Source organism: Tympanuchus pallidicinctus, unplaced genomic scaffold (assembly GCF_026119805.1).
Source record: "Tympanuchus pallidicinctus isolate F22 unplaced genomic scaffold, pur_lepc_1.0 scaffold26, whole genome shotgun sequence".
Taxonomy (NCBI): Eukaryota; Metazoa; Chordata; class Aves; order Galliformes; family Phasianidae; genus Tympanuchus; species Tympanuchus pallidicinctus.
The window spans coordinates 3,520,001-3,538,864 of record NW_026294743.1 but is presented as its reverse complement, the minus strand read 5'-3'; the positions used below and the strand labels follow the sequence as shown (position 1 = coordinate 3,538,864).

The 18,864-nt window shown below is 41.0% G+C and overlaps 1 long non-coding RNA gene across 1 annotated transcript; it reads left to right on the top strand.

Moving 5' to 3' along the window:
- The first annotated feature begins 5,084 nt into the window (after positions 1-5,084).
- Positions 5,085-18,541, top strand: LOC128084322 (uncharacterized). Its single transcript, XR_008208463.1, has 2 exons — positions 5,085-6,230; positions 12,108-18,541. It is a non-coding gene; the product is annotated as an uncharacterized LOC128084322 (long non-coding RNA).
- The last annotated feature ends 323 nt before the right edge of the window (positions 18,542-18,864 follow it).

Genomic DNA, 18,864 nt, shown 5'->3' with positions numbered 1-18,864 from the left:
CTGTAAGATCATCACGCGTGTCCCATGTGCTCACCAGATCTGCACTGTGTACGTTGGCTGTCTTGCTGTTTCCAGCCCCAGCAGTCTGAGGATGCTCATCCTTCAGCGAGCAGGGTTTCCTGCAGTCGTCGTTTTACTCTGGCTGCTGAACTATGCAGCAAACACAAGATTTGCATATAGAAGCCAGAGCACATGTGGACCTTGGCTTTTAGCAGTGTGTGTCAGAAGACAGAAGAATGAATGACCACAAGCCTTTGAACTTTCAGTGTGAAACCTTAATCTCTTACAGGCAGCTTCACTCAGCTACCCTGCTGCTGTTTCCCTCTGCCTCCAGCCTGATCGCTGAAGTCAAGTAATTTACGCCTACCTGCTGGAAGGAAGGAGGTGATTGATGCGTTGTTTTTAGCTCTTGTAAGGTGCTTGAAGGCTGTTACGGTGGCTGCCAAGAGAGCTGAAGCCTACAAACACCTGCGGAACTTGGTCATGCCTCAACTGCTTATGAATTCTCTGGGAAGATTAAACACGTGGGAATGAAGCTTCACACTACATCATCTCATTCTTCAGTCTATTTAATATTTGATTAATGCAGAGATAGGGAATTAGGAAAGGTGAAGTTTATTAAGCACTTCAGAATTTTGTTCTAAAATATGCACTTGAAAATGGGAATGGGGCTTGGGGTGAGGGGAAGCCTTACGAGCTTTGTTTTCTTTCTGTAGACTCTGTAGGGCAGATACCATGGATATACCGTAGAGCCTGACTAAAATGGCTTTATGCTTAGTTTTGTGTAGGTTGCAGTACATAAAATTTTATTAGCGGCAGAATTAGTAACAAATCGTTTGTAACCATGTAGAATTGTATTTTAAATTGAAACTTTAAAAGGCCCTTTTTTTCCTTCTGTTTTATACAGAAAGAGCAACTTAGTACAGGTACAGGCATGTTTTCCAATTCTTTCAGTGCGTTCATCAGTCCCCTTTCTCTCCCAGGTGATCTCTGTGAGTCGGCAGCTTTTTCCACTCAGCATATCTGTACCCTGTCCCAGGCACATATTGTCACAAACAAGCCACGAGGAATGGTGATAGCTTGCTAAGCAGAACCCGTTTCTGTTTCAAAAGGCATGAGCTCATCAGTACATCATGGCAACCAAATTAGTTCTTGTTATCTTCAAGACAGAAGTTTTTAAAAGGTGTGATGCAATGTACAGCCCTTTCCGCAAATGAGTATTGAGCAGCACAGAGAAGATGCGGGGAATTACCTCTGTGCAGGAGCTAATGAGGCAAACCCACGTTAGAAGCCAGACTAATTGATACTATTAATGACTTGTAAGTCCACAAATGTGTCCTAGGGTCTTAAATTTTAGAGGTAGATGTGCAGACTAAGCAGCTTGTAGCTTTGAGAAGAGCATGATCTCACATCATTTTTGCCTGGAGCGAGCTTTAGTGCTCATGGCTGTATTTGAAGGAAATTTCAACCATATTATGGGCTGGTTTTGAGCAGACCTTGAAGACCATCTAGTTCCAACCCCCTGCCATGGGCAGGGCTCTGACTCCAGGAGCGTGGGCCCCATCCAGCCTGGCATTGAGCATCTCCAGGCATGGGGTGCTTAGAAACCTCTCTGGGCAGCTGTGCCACTACTTTACCACTGTACTGTTGAAGTTCTGGTTGTAAAAGCAGACTGAAGTACTTAAATGTATTTCTGTTCTGTAGAGTGTTCCCGCAGGGTGTTGGCTTTCTTGTTGCTTTTTTTTTTTTTTTATTTAATATTTTTAAGTTTGCTGGCATAGTGGATTACATTGAACTGTTTTGCAATGGGACAAGTGCTGGTGTCAGCATAAGGGGGGGAACAACCTACAGAGCTGGGGAGTGAAAGAAATGGGTTGAGAAGAAGATTTTGCCACAGGACAGTGGGATGCCTTTTGTTCCTTTACAGGCAGTCATGTCATCCTCAGTTTTTACTATGATGTCCTTTGTATTATATTCCTTCTACAAAACTAAAGGAGCGTGTGGAAGAGAGTGGGGCGATGTCCTGCCTGTTAAATCAAGGGTGCGGAATCCTCTTATCTAATTCAATAAGGAGATGCTTGTATCTTCATCTCATCCTGTTGTGTGAAGATGTTAAAACTTGCAATAGCAGACAGAAGGCACCATAATAATAACAATCAAGAATGGAGTTGCCTGCTTTATAATATATTACTGTTACTAGTGGAATTTGAGCTGATTTATCAAGATGAGACTTAATCATGCCTTGTAGTTTTACATGAATAGCCCATTAATCATTCATCGGCTGCATCTCATTGAAAGTTGTTGTATTCTCAAGCCCTCATGGTCATAAAGAATTGTTTTGGTTTGTGTTCACATGCAGTAAAGCTTTCTCCTTCCTCTTCTTCTCGTATTTTGATATTTAGGTTATACCAGAATTGTGGTGCCAGCAGCTGAAGTGGCACGAGTTTGTGATGCTCGCAGACAATAGGAGGCCGCACACAGCCATCAGGGCTGCTTCAGGAAAGCCTGATGGCCTCAATTGCTTAGGGCTCACTGTTCTGAGCTGGGGTCTGTGATGGTTCTCCTTCGTGGTTTCAGAGCAATGGAACTGGAAGAATGAAATTAATCTCTATGAAGCTACTTAATTGTCTCGAGTTTGCGCTTGGTACCCTAGCAGTTACAGTTATCCTCTTCCCACTTAGCCTCAGTACAGTTCCATGGCTTCCTGCACATCCATGTTGCAATACGTTTGCAGTAAAAGCCTTCATGTCTGCTTCCAGATTATCAGCGTTATTGCTGAATGCGCTAATTGAAACCAAAACCATGGCTGGTAAGGGAAAAAGGATGTCCAAGTCGACTTAAAATTGGTTAAAAAAAAAACACAACACAACAGGCTAACAATATCCGGTGGGAAAGATTGCCCAGAAGCCATTTCTGTCATGATTTTGAATATCTCAAGGCAAGCCAGTGAGAAAAATGTTCGCATGCAGGGTGGGTTGGCAGTGTTCTTCCCAAAATATTATTACTGGTCTATTCATCTCTAGTGCTGATGACGTGGCTTCAGGGAAGGAGAGCGCATATTAGTATGGCATGCACGTTCCTGAAACCATCCTGAGCCCTGGAGGTTCTTTATACAGTAACAACAACAAGTTAAAGCTGCTAATAAGGACAGAGCCCTCTGGGTGCTGCATGTTGTTTTGCAAAAATCCTTTGGCATTACAGGCTCTTTAAGGTATTTCCTTTCCTTGGATGCTTCAGTCTGTTGGGCTGTCAGCTATCTAGGTAGTAGAAATGCTTGGGTTGCTTGCTCATTGCTGGATCGAAATGCCTCACTGCATTCTGAATCAGCCCAGGGAAGCCAAGCCCTTCTGGTTTGGGGCTCAATCTCTTACCACAGGGATATACCTGGAGGGCTGCATGCCATTCAGCATCATAGGCTTTTACTCCATATGTGTATCCTCACCTCTGTCCCGGCTTCTCACAGTATTTTTGGAACTGCTGAGAATATCTTCTTGGGTCTGTCATTTCCTTTTGTACAAACATTTTGGAAGAAGATGAGGAGACCAATTTCAGCAAGTATTTTTTTCTGCTACGTGTAATGGGTGCAAGGCAGCTGTAGCTGTGAGAGGTGCATAGCTAAGGGGAAGGTGGAGCCTTTCACTGCTTACTTGCTGTGGGGGAGTGAGCTAAGGTGGGTTCCAAAGATGAGGAGAAGGAGGACATGGTGTAGATCATATTCGGAGAGGAAGGTATGGAAGGAGGGAGCTCCTCCAAGGTCAGTCTGCATGACGCTTTGGGAAGTGGTTGGTAATGGTTGTACACCCCTGGATATACGTACTGAAGATAGGAAGATACGAATTTAAACAACAAAGCCATTGGATCTTAGGAGAATAGATGTATAATTTATATTTTTTATAGATTTATCTTATTTTAGGACACTTCATAAAATGACTTGTGAGAAAGATTAGTAAGGATTAAAAATAAAATTATGGCTAACAGGAGCTAGTTGATTCTCTTTTTATTTGGGGCCTTTACAGTGATACGGGCTTCCTACAAGAGTTTTAAGTTGCTGTAAGCACAAAATAGAAACTGGGAATATAAAGAGAATAAAAGTATTCACTCTGCCAAGTTTAGATTACTGAGGATTTCAGATTTCCTAAGCCTCCCTATAGCTACTAGAAGGAGAGCAGGGGGGAGGGATGAGTGGACAGACAGACAGATGGAAGATGGCCTTCCAGAGAGATATAAAGCTCGTAAAAACTGAAATGGTTGCAACACGTTTTCAGGCTTGACCTTAAAGAAGAATCTAGGTGAAGTATTTTTAGTGCCCATATCAAAGTAACTGCATGTCAGTGAATAGCGCCAACTTAAAGAATTGATTAGAAAGCAGTCCATGCTTAACTGGTAGTAATTTGGATCAGTTGTTTTGCAGGATTAGGTGTTATATCGCCGAACTAAAATACACTTTGCATTATCTAAATGGTGATCCATTGCTCCAAGCATTGCATTTTATAGTTCTGAAAGCCTGACGGCTCATCTCTATGTAAGAAGAAGCTCCAGGATCATCTCAGGCTAAGTGTGGTCTACTGAGAGCACCAATTGATGCTCATTTTTTGATAATCATGTTCTTACGATCCTCTTAATGCCTTTTAGATGAACAATTTCCTGAATTGGCTGAAGGTTTTCCTTGGTTTCCATGAAAGGTTTCTTGGATTCTTTAGTGAGCTGTTCAAGAGAAAAAAACACAGGAATGAGAGGAATAGGGAAGGGGAATTATCAGAAATACAAATGTGATCTCTCCTTTCAGAAACCTCTTACCTGTCTGGGTCAATTTGTGTTCTAAGATGTGGCATCTGTAACTTTCAACTTAAAGCAATTCTGCAGTGTGACCACATGGGGTTGAGGTTGTGCATACCCCACCTGTGGTAGATGCAGGAAAAAAAACATGTTGTGAGGAATCAGAGGAAGGCAACTCTGTAGAACACAAGCACAACTGCCCAAAGCTGACTTGTGTTTTAGGGCTCTGAGGCAAAAAGACACACACACATGGGTCTGCAGGGCTTGCTGCAGTGCTGGAAGCAGCACATACTGTGCAAGTCGAGCTGCAGAAGCTTTGCCAGTAGCCATGCTGTGTCTATACAAAACCTCTAGCAAAAGCATCACTTAATCCCTCTGTGATTGATCTGAGCAAGGGAGAGTTACCTGGTGACAGCAGCTGAGTTAGACCTGAAGTAAACTGTGGTTAAATGTCCGTGGCAAGATGAAACAGAAGGAAAATTACTGCACACACCCAGCATCCCTGGGAAACTGGGATCAAGTAAGCTGACCAAAACTGCATTAGTGCTGGTGAAACCAGCAGTTGTGCTCTCAACTTTGTGTCCGTTGTCTCATGAGGAATAAAGGGGAAAGTGTAAATTGCTTATATAAAGCTCAGCAGGCAATTAGTTTTTTAGAAAAGAATTGCAGTAAAATAGACCCTGGTGTGGGTGTGAAGGATGGACCTTTGAAGTCTAACTGCGATTGTAAGTTATGCATACTTGTGGCCTCTGGGATCTTTTCTATCTAACGTGTTACCAAAGTTCAGTTTTTTGAAAGACAGCTATATTTAATTTTAGAATGAAGTTATTCTGAATGCCTACGCACTTATGTCACTCTCCTCATCTGAAATTGGATATTAATGAAAAAAATAATGGAGGAGAGTCAAGTTGGACTGTGGGGCTTTGGGTCCAGCTGTTGTGATCCAGATTTGTGTGACCACATGGGGAAGCGAGCTGGAAATAAGGGGTTCCAGCTGAGTTCCTGAGCAGGCCAGCTACCTATATGCAGGCTGCTTTTCCTACTCTTTAGCCTAGAAAGGGATTTCAGCTTGATCTTGTATATCATTTAAGTGCAGATAGATACAGGGGCGGAACTTCACACCTGACCTTTTAGATTGACGGAAATTGAGACTTAGCATTTTCAAAACCTTGATGTAGAATTATCACAGCAAAATTTTGCTACTGAAGCCAATAGATTGCTTTTGTCTCCGTATGGGAACTGCTCAATCACGGCCTGAACCTCTGATTGATCACCTGAGGTGAGCATATGAGTCAGCTACAGGAGCACAGGTGAAGGCAATTCACCTGTGCTGCTGGAAGGGGTGGAACCTGGCTGCACCTCTCTTAGACCCATTTAAGAGCTGACTGCCAGTAGGGAAGGATCTCTTCTGGAGATCTTCTCTGCTGGAGATTCATAGCAAACTCAGGATTTGGGTAAGCATCCTATTTATTTTGCTTTGGTTTAATAACTGCGTGGCCAAGCTCTCTGGCTTGTCTCATAACCGTAACATCTGTATATTCATTGATTGTACAGGCTCTTTGAAAGGTGCTCTGAGGACTGAATTTTTTTTGAAAGCTTTGGAATTTTATGGTACTTATGCATGTTGCGAAATGTAGAGCTTGTTTCTTTCTTCCCCTTCCCTTTGTCCAGAGCAATGAAGGCAGAAGGAAGCATGAAATGCTCCTGACTTCTGTGTTCGTAGGTGACACAGATGATAAGGTACTTAATCAGCAAAAGATTATGAAAGCAGTAGGAAGAGGCAGAATTCTCTGCATTTGCTGCTGATGGAATTACTGGAAGAAAATCTCATCATTGTTTCATTATTGAGGGCTTTAAACCCTCAAAAACGTGAGTAATATTAACAATGGTTAATTAAAAATGGCATCTGAAAGACATCACTGTAAAGTGAAGGTTTGCTTTAAAAAATCTAGAATGGTCAGAGTTCTTTGTTGATTTCATCTGCCTACCAGAGCAAGTCCAAGGCTGTCCCAGCTACACACGCACCTGCCGGTAATGGTGAGTGATGAGATTTGAGCCATTATGCTTACACTGCGCAAGACGAAGTGGGAATTTTGTCTTGCTTGAAGGAAGACTTACTGCTGAAGTGGGCTGTAAAATGGTGAAGATAATTGTATTTCACTGCAGTGAGTTACAGAAATCTACCAGTGACTGAAGTACTGTAGTCAGAGTAGATATATGGGGAAAAGAGGTAGGGAAGTATATTACTGCAAGTTTTTATTTATTGTAACCACTATGTTCACTAAATTTCTGGGCAAAACATGATTGTTTTGTTGAATTGGAACTGTCATCCCTGTCGTTATTACACTATTCTTTACTAGTTTACAGCATGACTGGTTACAAGTTTCATGTTTTGAAAACTCCTCTTACCTAGGCTAGCATTTGGTTGGGTGCCATCTGTAGGAAAACCTTGCAAAATGATGCATGGATGAGAAAGGTCCATTCTCTCAGGGTTAAAATTAGTTGATAGCAATAGGTGTGCTTAGAGTTGTGTTTCTGCTGTCTTCAGAATCCATAAATAGAAAGGAAATTAAAGAAATGAGCATTTCTTACGAACAGAATTTGAAGACAGCATGTTCTCTTATGTAAGCAACATGTTTTCAGTAAATTGTTTCAAGCTGTACATATGTGTTTGCCAATCCTCAAAGCAAGCATTTGCGGCCAGGTTTTTTGGATGATAATAAGATTAACGATAAAATAACACTGAAAACAATTTTAAAATAACCTTAGGGATTTAACGTAAATCCATAAAAACAAGGCAATTCTGAGTTAAGGCAGCCAGAGTATATTTAACTTAGTCATTTTTCTTCCCAGCTATAACACGTATGCTCGTTTGTTAGGAGAGGAGGGCCTGAGACCCCTTGATAAAAGCACAAACCATATGTGCGCTGATGTTGTGTTTATCTTAATTATGACTGATGGTGTGTGTTTCTTAGAATGGCTAAATAGCATTAAGGGGAAATAGCATGTATTTTATTTCCTCTGCTTATTTTTTAGCACTGCATGGCTAACTTTACATCCAGTGGTCATCCTCTTTTTCCAGTACCTGAATTCAGAGCGTAGTGGGGATTCCTGTAGCTAGACTTCAGTTTTCCTGAAGTGAGAGGTATTAATTGTTGTATAATGCAACAGGGTTGCAAGCGGTTTAATCTCACCTTCAAATCATTATAATTTTTGTGTTGAGGTAACTTCTTTACTACAGTTATTGTGCAAGTAGTGGTTATACTTTTTCAAAGCAAAATGTGCTCATAATTTCTTATGATTGTATGTTTATATAAAAGATCAAGAGAGAATACCCGCAGAAGGACTACAGTGATACTGAAATATGTTTGTATAATGGGGCTAATAAGACTCACTTTGGCCTTTGTACTGGATGTTTTTTCAAGTAGATGTTTTACGCCAACTCTTGTAAGCTTATGAAAGATGCAAACAAGGAAAACTGAACTTTGTAATTGTGCTGACAATAAGAGGATTTATTAGCCTGCTAGAAACTGTAAATGTGCTGCACAGACCTGCAACTTGATCTGAGGGAGCCGTTATTAGCGGTATTGGGTTATAAACCTTCCTGCCACAGAAAAGCCTTATGAGGTCTGACGTGCTTATTGCATACTGCATCTCTGCTGAGCTGCCTTGCGAAGTTCTGGCAAGTCTCTGCTGAACATATGCACAGTGCAGTTTTTTCAGGCATGTGCTACAGTGCGAAATTTCAGTTGATTTTCAAAGGATGATCCCTCAACAGCCCCGTTCTCCTCACCTCACATTTCCAGTCCCTGCTCAAAGCTATGTGTATGGAAGCCTTAGCATCAGGAAAACATAATGTTTCTTTTCATCTGTATTGTTGGAAATTGATATGTTTTAATGCTGAATTTTTCATTATAAAAAGTCTGAGGAAGCCTGGCAGGATGAAAGAAACCAAGTCAAGGAGTTAATCCTGCAAAATCAAACAGTACAAAAAGCAGGGGGTCTTCTAATGAGAAGGCTTGGGCAGCTAACCTAATAACGATCCTACCGTATTAGTCTGTAATTAGATCATTTCCTTTTGAGATGACCAAGAAATAAGTCCTTATAAATACGAGCTTATACGACACTAGTGACAACATCTCATGACTCGTAGAAGTCGTTGCCTGAAATCCAAAGATGTAAATCTATAGAAGTACCAATTCACTTCACAGGTAGCATTGCTTTCTGAAACAGGCAGCCTGGTAAGGTGAAGTGAGGTGAAATCTCACATCAGTGGGCCAGCCAGCAAAACGCAGCACAGTTCAATAACCATCAGAGGCTGCCTGTTGATCCACCTGAGTTACAGAAATGGGAGATGTCCTCATTCTTTTCACGCTCTGAGGACTCAGACATCTCCTGGAAACTATGGGCTGGAGCGTGTTATTTCAGAAGAAAGTACTTACAAGTAGGGAGTAACCATGTATTCAGATTGCCAAATCTTTTCCGCTGTAAAAACATCTCTCGACCTTTCTGGGAAAGCTGTAGTTCTCCCTTTGTGCATGGGAAGCCTCTGGAAATTGAGCAGATAGAGAACCTTGGAAACAGAGAAGTATCTTTTCCACCTCTTGCGTGCTTCTGCTCGGCTCTGGCTAAGGCTCATGCTCACTTAAGCCCTCCATTTCCCGCTTCCCTTCATAAAATGGCAGAATCAAAGGCTCTGGATGATGCTGGGAGAACAACCTGGCTGAACAACTCTCAGCTAAGGAAGAAGGTCTGCTGTTTCTCCCCTTCTCTCTCCTCCTGGCCATGCTCCTCTTCTGGTTTGTTTTATCCAGCACTGGCACCGTCACACTTTGCCCAAATTCACAGACCTTGCAGAAAACTGTTGCTGCTCCAGGGAGTGAGAAGATTCAGTTCAAGGCATGTGGGACAGCTAGCACGAGGACAGAGCTGTTATAAGCGGCCAGGAAGATGGAGGAGAAGGAGTGAGATGAAAGGGAGAGGAAATCCTCCTTTTCAGTATTGCTTTGGTCCATCTTAGCCATTTCGGAAGCTGTGTTCCCGGGTGTTTATTCTGCTTGGAGCTGTGGAAACACACATCTTCTCCAGGGAGCTGGATAGATGGATTCAGGCTGAGTGCCTGGACAGTTTCTTCTGCTCCAACACTTGGACACAGTGTACATCTACAGAGAAAGAATTGTCCCTATCATATGTTGTCTCTTATTCGATTGTACTGTAATGGGGCATATTAAAATTCAGCCCTGTTCTTTATAGGACTGGGTCTTCAGACATAAGATGGCAAGAACTTCCAAAATCAGATTATTAGATTAAATATATTTAGGAAGTGCTGAAATGCTTGAAAAATGCGAGTCTCAGTGCTGTTGTGAGCATCCCTAACTTAGTCGTCTTGTGTTCGTCATGGCACCTTTCTTCAGTGGCAGGGGCTCATCGTTATCCAGCCTGCGGCTCCCCCTCATCTTGCAGTGAATGGAAGTTGCAGAAACTTTATAAAGAAGAAATTAAAGATTCTGTGTAGGCTTTGGAAGTTAGATAAGTATGTCACTAACCAGAAGTTGAGAAGAGTGGATGTTTTGCCTCTAGCACGCTCTTTGAATAGTCAATTCTATGCTTGAATTAGACTCCAGAGTACAAAAATAGCTTATAAGAATAAAAGTGAAGATACCATCACAATGCTTATGTAGAAGCGAACCGAACAGCAGTTACATAGGCAGTCTAAATTCTGGCACTACCTGACTTTAACAGAGCTATGTTTTGCTATCTTAATGGTGTGAGTTGGGCCCATGCAATTGTTTGTACGTCATTAACATGGAAGATGAATAACCATTCACAAAGCCTTTCCTACGTGCATTGTGTTTCTTTGTCCATGAGGATTAACTCCTTTCTAAGCTAATCTTCAAAAAGGAAAATTATGTACTTATTAAAATAACTCGTTTTAGAGCTTCGTATTTTCACTTAGATCTTAATCAAGCTATTATTGTAATTAAAATATCCTGAAGTGAGTTCAGATTTCATAAATATGGATCTTTTTCCAGGCTGCCTTTGCGTGCGGAGCAAGTTAGCAAAGAACACACAGCTTGTAATGGGGCTTGTTAGTTCCCGTAGTCCTTGCTTAGGGTTTCTTCAGTGACCCTGCTGATCTCTGAAATTTCAGCCAAATTTATTTTCCTGACATCTCATAAAGTTTCCAATTGCCAGTCTCACATACAAGAGTCTCTTGCTCTTGTATGTCATAAAAATACATTTGAACTCTGAATTAAATTGGCAAAGCAGAATGAAGTAGTTTGAGACAAAACTCCTACTGCCTGCTTAAGCCCCCTTTTTCTATGGCTGAGTATTGCAGCATTCTCACGACAGAGCTGGAATACACCTGTCTTGCATCTTTTTGCTACTGTTGGTTTAAAACCATCTTTAAGAGTTTACCCAATATACCGAGGGCTTTTTAACTGAGCTTTGTAGTAGCCATCCTCTGTCTGTTTATACGTCCGGAAATTCTCTGCTCTTTATTTGCTTTTGTGACCTTTCAGTAGCAATTAGTGAACAGCTTTGCATACACAAATGTGCAGCAGTCTTCTAGGTCAAGCTAAAACAGAAATAATTATCTCCCTGCATCTACACATACTTGTTCTATTCTTTCTCTCCAGAACTAATTTTGCTCTGGCCTTTGGCACCATTAAAGTGTGTATATGTCTCTCTTGTTTGAGTTCGCTTTCCTCTGTCAGCTCATTGCTGTCTGCTTTGTTTGCCTTTTCTCAGTTGTCCACCGAGTGCCTTTCTTTTCTTTTTTTTTCCCTTCCTCATGCATAGTTGCACCAGGAGCAAAGCGTGTGGGATCTTTACAACCTCCCTCTGGGAGCCACTGCAGATCTGTAAGATGTAGTAGCATTATAGAGATGCAGGTGATGGCTTTGGAACACTTGATAGCTAGTGGCTGCCACAGCACGAAGCCTGATAATGTTCGAAGCACAGAAGCCTAAAGCCAGTTTCAGCTCTCCTGCTGATCTCCTGCAACTCTTCTGCAATCTCTGAACCTGAAGTAAGAGGTTCCTGATTGATAGTGATACAAACATCCCTGTAAACTTGCCTCAAGTAAGCTAAGTCTTTTTGAGCACTTAGAGCTGACTCTGTAAGGGTGTATTACATGTTCAGTGGATGGCAAAATTACTTGGTTGTTCTCTTGCTCCTCTAGAATAATTTTGTCTCCGTTTTCTCTGTCTGCTGTCTTTGGTGACTTTGCTTTGGTGACCTTGAAAGTACAATGGGCCAAATGTGGTGCTGTCATGCATGGGATCGGTGCCACTAACAACAGGTTGGGTTGTTGTTTTTTTTTTCAGTGACCTCAGCAGAAGCTTTCATCCAGTTTCTCGGTGAAGCTGCAAAAGTCAGGCACCTGCTCCCATCTTAAGTTCACTGCAGACTCAGGCTTGAACAGTCCATAGGGTGCAGAAGTTCAGTTCTTTGGAAAATGAGAACAGCGAAAAACATTTCCTCTCTTTGACAGAGCAATGGCAAAGCAGACTAAAATACGGTTGAAAAGACTTTGCTTGTAAAAATTTGTGATATGATTATGGAGTATTTTGCCTATGAGTAATGGATTGGAATCTGTAATTGTTGGCTCCAACGTTGTTTTTGCTAACTTGAACCACTGCAGCACTTCAAAAACGCCATTATGATGGGGGTCTTATTAAGCCATCACCAGAGGAAGACAAATAGTTCCCCTCCACCCCTCTCCAAAAAATCACTATCTATAAATGAGCCTGTGGGGATATAAACTAAAGATTTTGAAAGTAAATAAGTTTTGCCACAGCTCAAGAGATTTGGATGCAAATTTTCCAGAATTTAGAATTGTTTTAAAGCTGAACTCTTCACAGCCACTCCCAGTTTGAAAATTAATTTCCTCCTTTTTTTTTTTTCCCCAAGGTCTTGCTAAATATATTTAATAAATTAAAACTAAGTATTGCCAGCTCTATCAACAACTTTGTCTTTACGGATATTCCATGCTGAGCTTTTACTAAACAGACTGAAGTAGGAGAGCAGTAAGTTCAACCTTTCTTTCTCCCCCTGAGGAGTCCACTCCCTTCGCAGAGCACAGAGTTCAGCTCTCAGCCCAGACCACCCACATCATGAATGAATGCTCTGAACTTGCCCTCCAACCACCTGGAACTGGAGAGCTGCCTTCTGAAATAGACTATACCCTCTTCTGCTTCCTATTATCTCAGGTATATTTTTCAGTACTTAAGCACTCTATAGAGAAGGGTGATACCCATGCTACTGCTTTAATTATTACCGAAACGTTTACCCTCCGAGGAACAGGAAAAATACAGGAAAAAAGACAACAGTAAGTAAAAAGCAAAGTAGAAGTAAAAATTATCAGTAGACTAGTGTTATACTTATTTACTTCATTATCCATTTCTTCCCAGGTTGCAATAGGGAACCTGAGAAGTCAGACTAGCATGCACACAGGAGTTCGGAGCCTCTTTATTCAATATAAGTAGTGTTACTACTTGGTGCTTAAGGAGAAACTGATCACTTGATCTGGTCACAGATCTGCAAAGAAATTTGGTGTTTGGTGGCTGCTGTCACTCGCACTGCTGCTGGATGTTGGGGAAGAACCTCTAGTGGCAGTAGCAGGACTCAGGCTTATCATCCCTAGGGCTTCTGCTTTGGCACAGGTAATACTGAAGTGAACACCCATGCTTGACAAAGTTAGGGAGAGAAGCTTAAGAAGTGCCATGAATTGCCAATGGAAGCATCAGTGAGGTCTTCCTCTGATACTTCCTAACACTTCGGCATGCCCACTAACAACAGAAATCAGGACAGAATTATGCAACCATGGTATAATTATCAAATGGTGTCTAAATGGTCCATTTTCATCTGCCTGGCAGCTCTGGAGATGAGTTCTGGGAGGACAGGCGACACCTGTGTTCTAGAAAAGCAAGACCTTGAAGTTCATGTTGCTGAAAGCATAACTGACTGCTGGAAGGAGTAAACAGAAGGGTCCTCCTCCAGGAGTAGCAGAGGCTAACCAGTGCTAACAGCAGTTGTCTGTGGAAATACTGTTAAGTTTCTGCACGAGGTCTTGTATTTCTAAACTCTGTCCCAGCATCTGCAGTCAGGAGAGAAGTCCAACATTTCCCTACTACCAACCTTTGTAACATTCAGAGAAAATAGCAGAATGTTTGTGTGTAAATTTGTTTCTAGTTTTGTGCAGCGAAGAAGGGAGAGAATTGCTGATAAAGACTTCATCAGAAGTGGAATACTGATCAACATGTCACTACATAAACCAAAGATCATTTACTGTCAGTGATGCACTTTGATCTTTTATGTCAAATTCAACCATAGCGTAACAGCATTAATTGACCTTGAGGATTTATTTGACTTTTCTTTTTCAAATGTTTTCATCTTGTTTTTGGAAAAAATATGTGGTAACAGATTTGCGATGCACTTAATTCACATTCTTGAAGTTTATGATGGCCCAACCTAGCCTGTGTTCGCATTCCAGCGTTTCCTCCTGCATAAACCAAAGCACCTTCCAGATGTGGTTGATAAATTGACTTTGGTTCTGCTCTGCAGAAGTTGTATCAAGATTTCTTAATGACAAGCACGAGTTTTTATTTGATTTCAGTTTTTTTTCTGTACCAGTAAACTCATTTTTTCATAGCAACAAAGCCAGTTCTACAAGGTTCATTCTGGAAGCCCTTTGAGGTTCCTTGCCTGCCAGGATGGGAGGAGTCAGCTGCTGCTGGGTGAGCACTGGGAGGAGAAACAGTCTGAGAGACTTGCAGACCACCATGCAGCCAGTAGAAGGGTGGAGGGAGAAATGCGAACAAACAGAATTTCCAGATTAATCCCTTCTTGTATCCTGGTTTTTCTGTTCTATCTTTTATATGAAAAACTCCACGCAGTGAAGCTTCATTGTTTGTGTTTTGGGATTTGTGCAGCATCTAGCAGAGTATTGTTAAAGCAAGGATGATTCTTCATGGATGAGGCAATGCCAGCTATGAGTGATTTATTTACAGACAGAAAGAAAAATATTTTTAAATGCATCAATACCTGCTTTCATGTGTTTTAGGTAAAACTCATTTTCCTTTACGGTCAGGGTTTTAGAAAAACGTTAGATTTTCCTAGGCCTAATATTTAAAACTTTTCTTCTCATAATTAATGCAGGATGCTGAAAATATTTTAAAATGGCTTACATAAATAATTGTTTCACTAATATGTCTAAAAACATAACCTGTTTTCCTGGACCAGATAGACATTTCTTGCAACACTGCTTTTTAATCCACATTCCACTGCCTGGAAGAGATACATTTAATTCTTTGGAAAAGATCTCTAAGAAGTGAGAAATTGAAAAATGCTGGCTCCGTTATTTTTTAGAGCCAGTACATTTCCCTTTGCTTCATGGTTGCCAAGAGCTTTTATCCATTAAGGATACTCAGACTTACATCTACTCAGTTCACTTACACAGATCCATATATTATGAGGTTCTGGGTTCCAGAGTAAGTCTTACACAAAGCGCTGCTGAAATGGTCTCGCAGGATGCAAGGGGCCGTCCATATAGTGACAGCTAACAGACTGTTAGGGAAGCATTGTTAGATTTGCTGCATACCAAAGGGAAAAGCACTCTCTCTAAATTAAAAAAAAATAATAATTAATTTAGCGTGTTATGTAAATTTGAGAACATATGATGTTTGTATGTCAACCTGAGCTGAGCCTGCTTATAGTGTAATGCACTCCTTTCTAGTAACTGTAATGTTGTATTTTATGCATTCTCATTCTTATATATTTTCATAACTGATTGGCTTCCTTTTGTGTCACTCAAACAGAATTTATGCTCTTTCTACAGCACTTTGCTATGTGAGCTGCACAGAGATTTCTGATAATACTCATCAGGTGAATTGCTTTCACCTCTTTCCTAGTTGTCTTCTCTTATCTTGTTAGACTTATTTCCATGGCTATGTCTGATATAATCCAAGTGCGTGTCCAGGGCTTCTCAGCACAGGAAACAGAGCCTACTTTTTCAAGTAATTCTCCTAATGTGAACACTCTTAGACATAGCAGTCACACAAGGATATTTGCCAGCACCACCTTTCAAATCATTCCATTCTGTGCTTTTCGATGACATTAAAATCTCACAATTCACTTTCACAAGGCCCTGTGGGAAAAGCAAGTCTTTGGGTCAGTCATTTTGAGGTGTTATGTTTTCGTTTTAACTCCGATTTTTCACTAGGGGAGGTGGCTGATCCCAGTTTTTCCTGCTTCCTTGGAACATCTTCCTTGGCTCCTTAGAGGGGATTTCAAGCTCACTGAGCCTGCTTTTGTTAGTGGTTTTTTACTCACCTATTTTTACTGAGGGTGGATGAGTGGATTTGTGTTTTTGCCACATTCAATGATGGTTACTTGTCATCTGTTTCTACAGATTCAAATTTTGGTTATGTTGAGCCAGTGATGGACAAACAGAGCACTGTGATGTGTTAATGACTTAGCTTGCTCCCTCTCTGTTACCAGCATTTGTGCACGTTCTGGTCAGTTCCACGGCATGGAGGCTTGTGATGGGCACAGTGAGACTCGTCAGATTGGTCTGCAGTGCTCTCCATGGACATCATAGCTTTTTCCATTTAAACTGCCCTCTCGGAGTATTTCTTACATGTTTCCGTGACACAGTGAACATTTGTTATTTCACCATGTGGACTTGAGTATATTTAGTTCTGTTGGTCACTGCACTATATTCTCTGTGCAGTTCCCTCTGCTGATCAGAAAGGACTTTCCCATAGCATTAAGAAAATTACGTATTTATCACAGCTCCTCTACATATACCTCCTTGTCATGTCCTGCTCATAAGGGGAGGAGAAAAGGAGTGACATTTACATTCCTCATGGTGAGCAGATCCTTTCACCCTGCCGCTTTCCTGCACAGACAGCTGCACAGGGCCAGAAGAGACCAACATTTTGTTTGCCTGAAACTTTTAACAAGCCCCTCTGGTGTATCCATAGAATGGTTGGGGTTGAAAGGGGCCGTTAAGAACCTCTATTTCCAACTCCCTCGCTGTAGGCAGTAACACCTCCTACTAGACCAGGTTGCTCACGGCCTTATCCTGCCTGGCCTTGAATGCTTCCAGGGAGAGGGCATTCACAGCCTTGTTGGGCAACCTGCTCCAGTGTCTCATCAGTAAAGTTCTTTACGGTTCCAGTGTCACCATAAAGAATTTCTTCCTACTATCTAATCTACATCTACCCTCCTTCAGTTTAAAGCCATTTCCCTTCATCCTGTTGCTGCATCCCCTTATAAAAAGTTCCTCCCCAGCTTTCCTGTGAAAATAACAGTTTGTGAATGTCCTTGTGTAAGTCAGCCTCCCCTGAACAATATGAAGGAGCAATCCTTTTACGTACTCTTCTGATGCGCGCTACTTAAGCTGTCCTCGTCCCCTCAGTGTGATAGCTGACTGATTTGATCACTCCCATGGGAATTTTTAGTAGAAACAAGATTTTGGCTCTCCTTTTTATTTCCCTCTGGAAATTTGATTAGAATCTGTACACTGCAATTCAACAATGCAAAGTTTCTAACAGCTTTAGAGTGCATGCATTGTATTGAGGTTTGCTTCTTAAACATAGATCTCTTGTGGAATAATTGATACCTTGAATAATTTGTATCTGAAATGTTGGCTGTTACTCAAAGGCATCAGAAATCTGTCTCTTTGGTTACCATCAAGAGTCTTCTAGAAGAAGATGCTAAGTGAGTATGGTTAATATCAGAGTGGCTGTGATTCGCAGTAGGACTGGACAGTAATACAAGCACTGCAGAGTTTGTTCCTGCATTTTTCCTGCTCTTCTACTCAGAACTAAATGTTGCACTTGGCGGATATATAGTAGATGAAGTCACAGCGCACCTTCTTGCCTGCCTTTCAGCAGCTATCTTTAAGCAAGATTTGCTGGAAAAATCCTGATGTTGTTTTGTTGGCCTTGTGGAAGAAACTTGAAGTGCTTCTGAAACATAAAAAAACACGTGAGTCACAGGGTCCATTGTGTAAGGAGATTAGGAATCAAATAATGATGTACTGTGTACTAGCCAAACTACGCTTTGTCACAGAAAGAGACTTAATGAAATTCTGGAGTTTCTCAACCAAAATAAGGATAACTCTTTTTATATTTTATTTTCATGAAAAGGATAGATTAAAATGTTTTAGAGGAGACAGAATATGAAGATGTGGTTCTAAATTTCTGCTTGGAAAAAGAAAAATTGAACAGGATGAGGAAAGTGATGTTTTTCTCCTCTGGATTTTGTAGTTGCACTATTTGGATTGATCTCGCTGTAGAAAATTTCCTTTCTTTAGAAGAAGCATTTTGGCTTTGTCCAAACAGCAATAAGAGAACACTTTCAGGTGTAAAAACTACAGATCTATTGGGCAACCCAACGAAATTTAGAAACCTGAGAATAATAGAAAGCAAATCTGTTAGCAATTGCCATTCATATCAGAGAGACGTCTTGCAAAAAACTTCTGGATTCTAGATTCAGGGAAGGGAAATATTAAGCAAAGCACTGACAAGAACAATGAAACGGTCCATGAAATTTTGGCCATCAATACTAGAGAATTCATGTTTGCTTATACATCTTTGGTTGTGGCTCTGAAAAAAGTGAATACTTCTGCAGTTCTTTTTATTCAGTTTCTTCATATTCGTAGCTGCTGTGTATTTTGTTGATCGTGTATTGATGACTCAGAATGAAAACTTGTAAGATGAGCAAATCAGAAATAAAAACATTATAGAAAGTCTTACAGCTTTTAATAGAAATTGAAGACTATGTAACAGAGAACTGAATCCCTGAAATGGCACATGATGGCAGTTGCACAAGTTTGGATCACAAAGCTTTTGCTTAAGAGCCACTTGCATGTATTTTTGACAGGTTATGTTTTAAATAATGTCTTATTATTACCAGAAATAAAGCAGAACTATTTAGGGTTCACCTTTGGCACACCAGAGTGACATCTGAACCTGGCAGATAAAAAGTATTCCTTCTAAAGCACTAAGTTAGTGCTGTTGGGTAGGCTGAAATTTGTGAAGGAATGGAGCGAGTCCTAGAGGTTGATCTCCAACA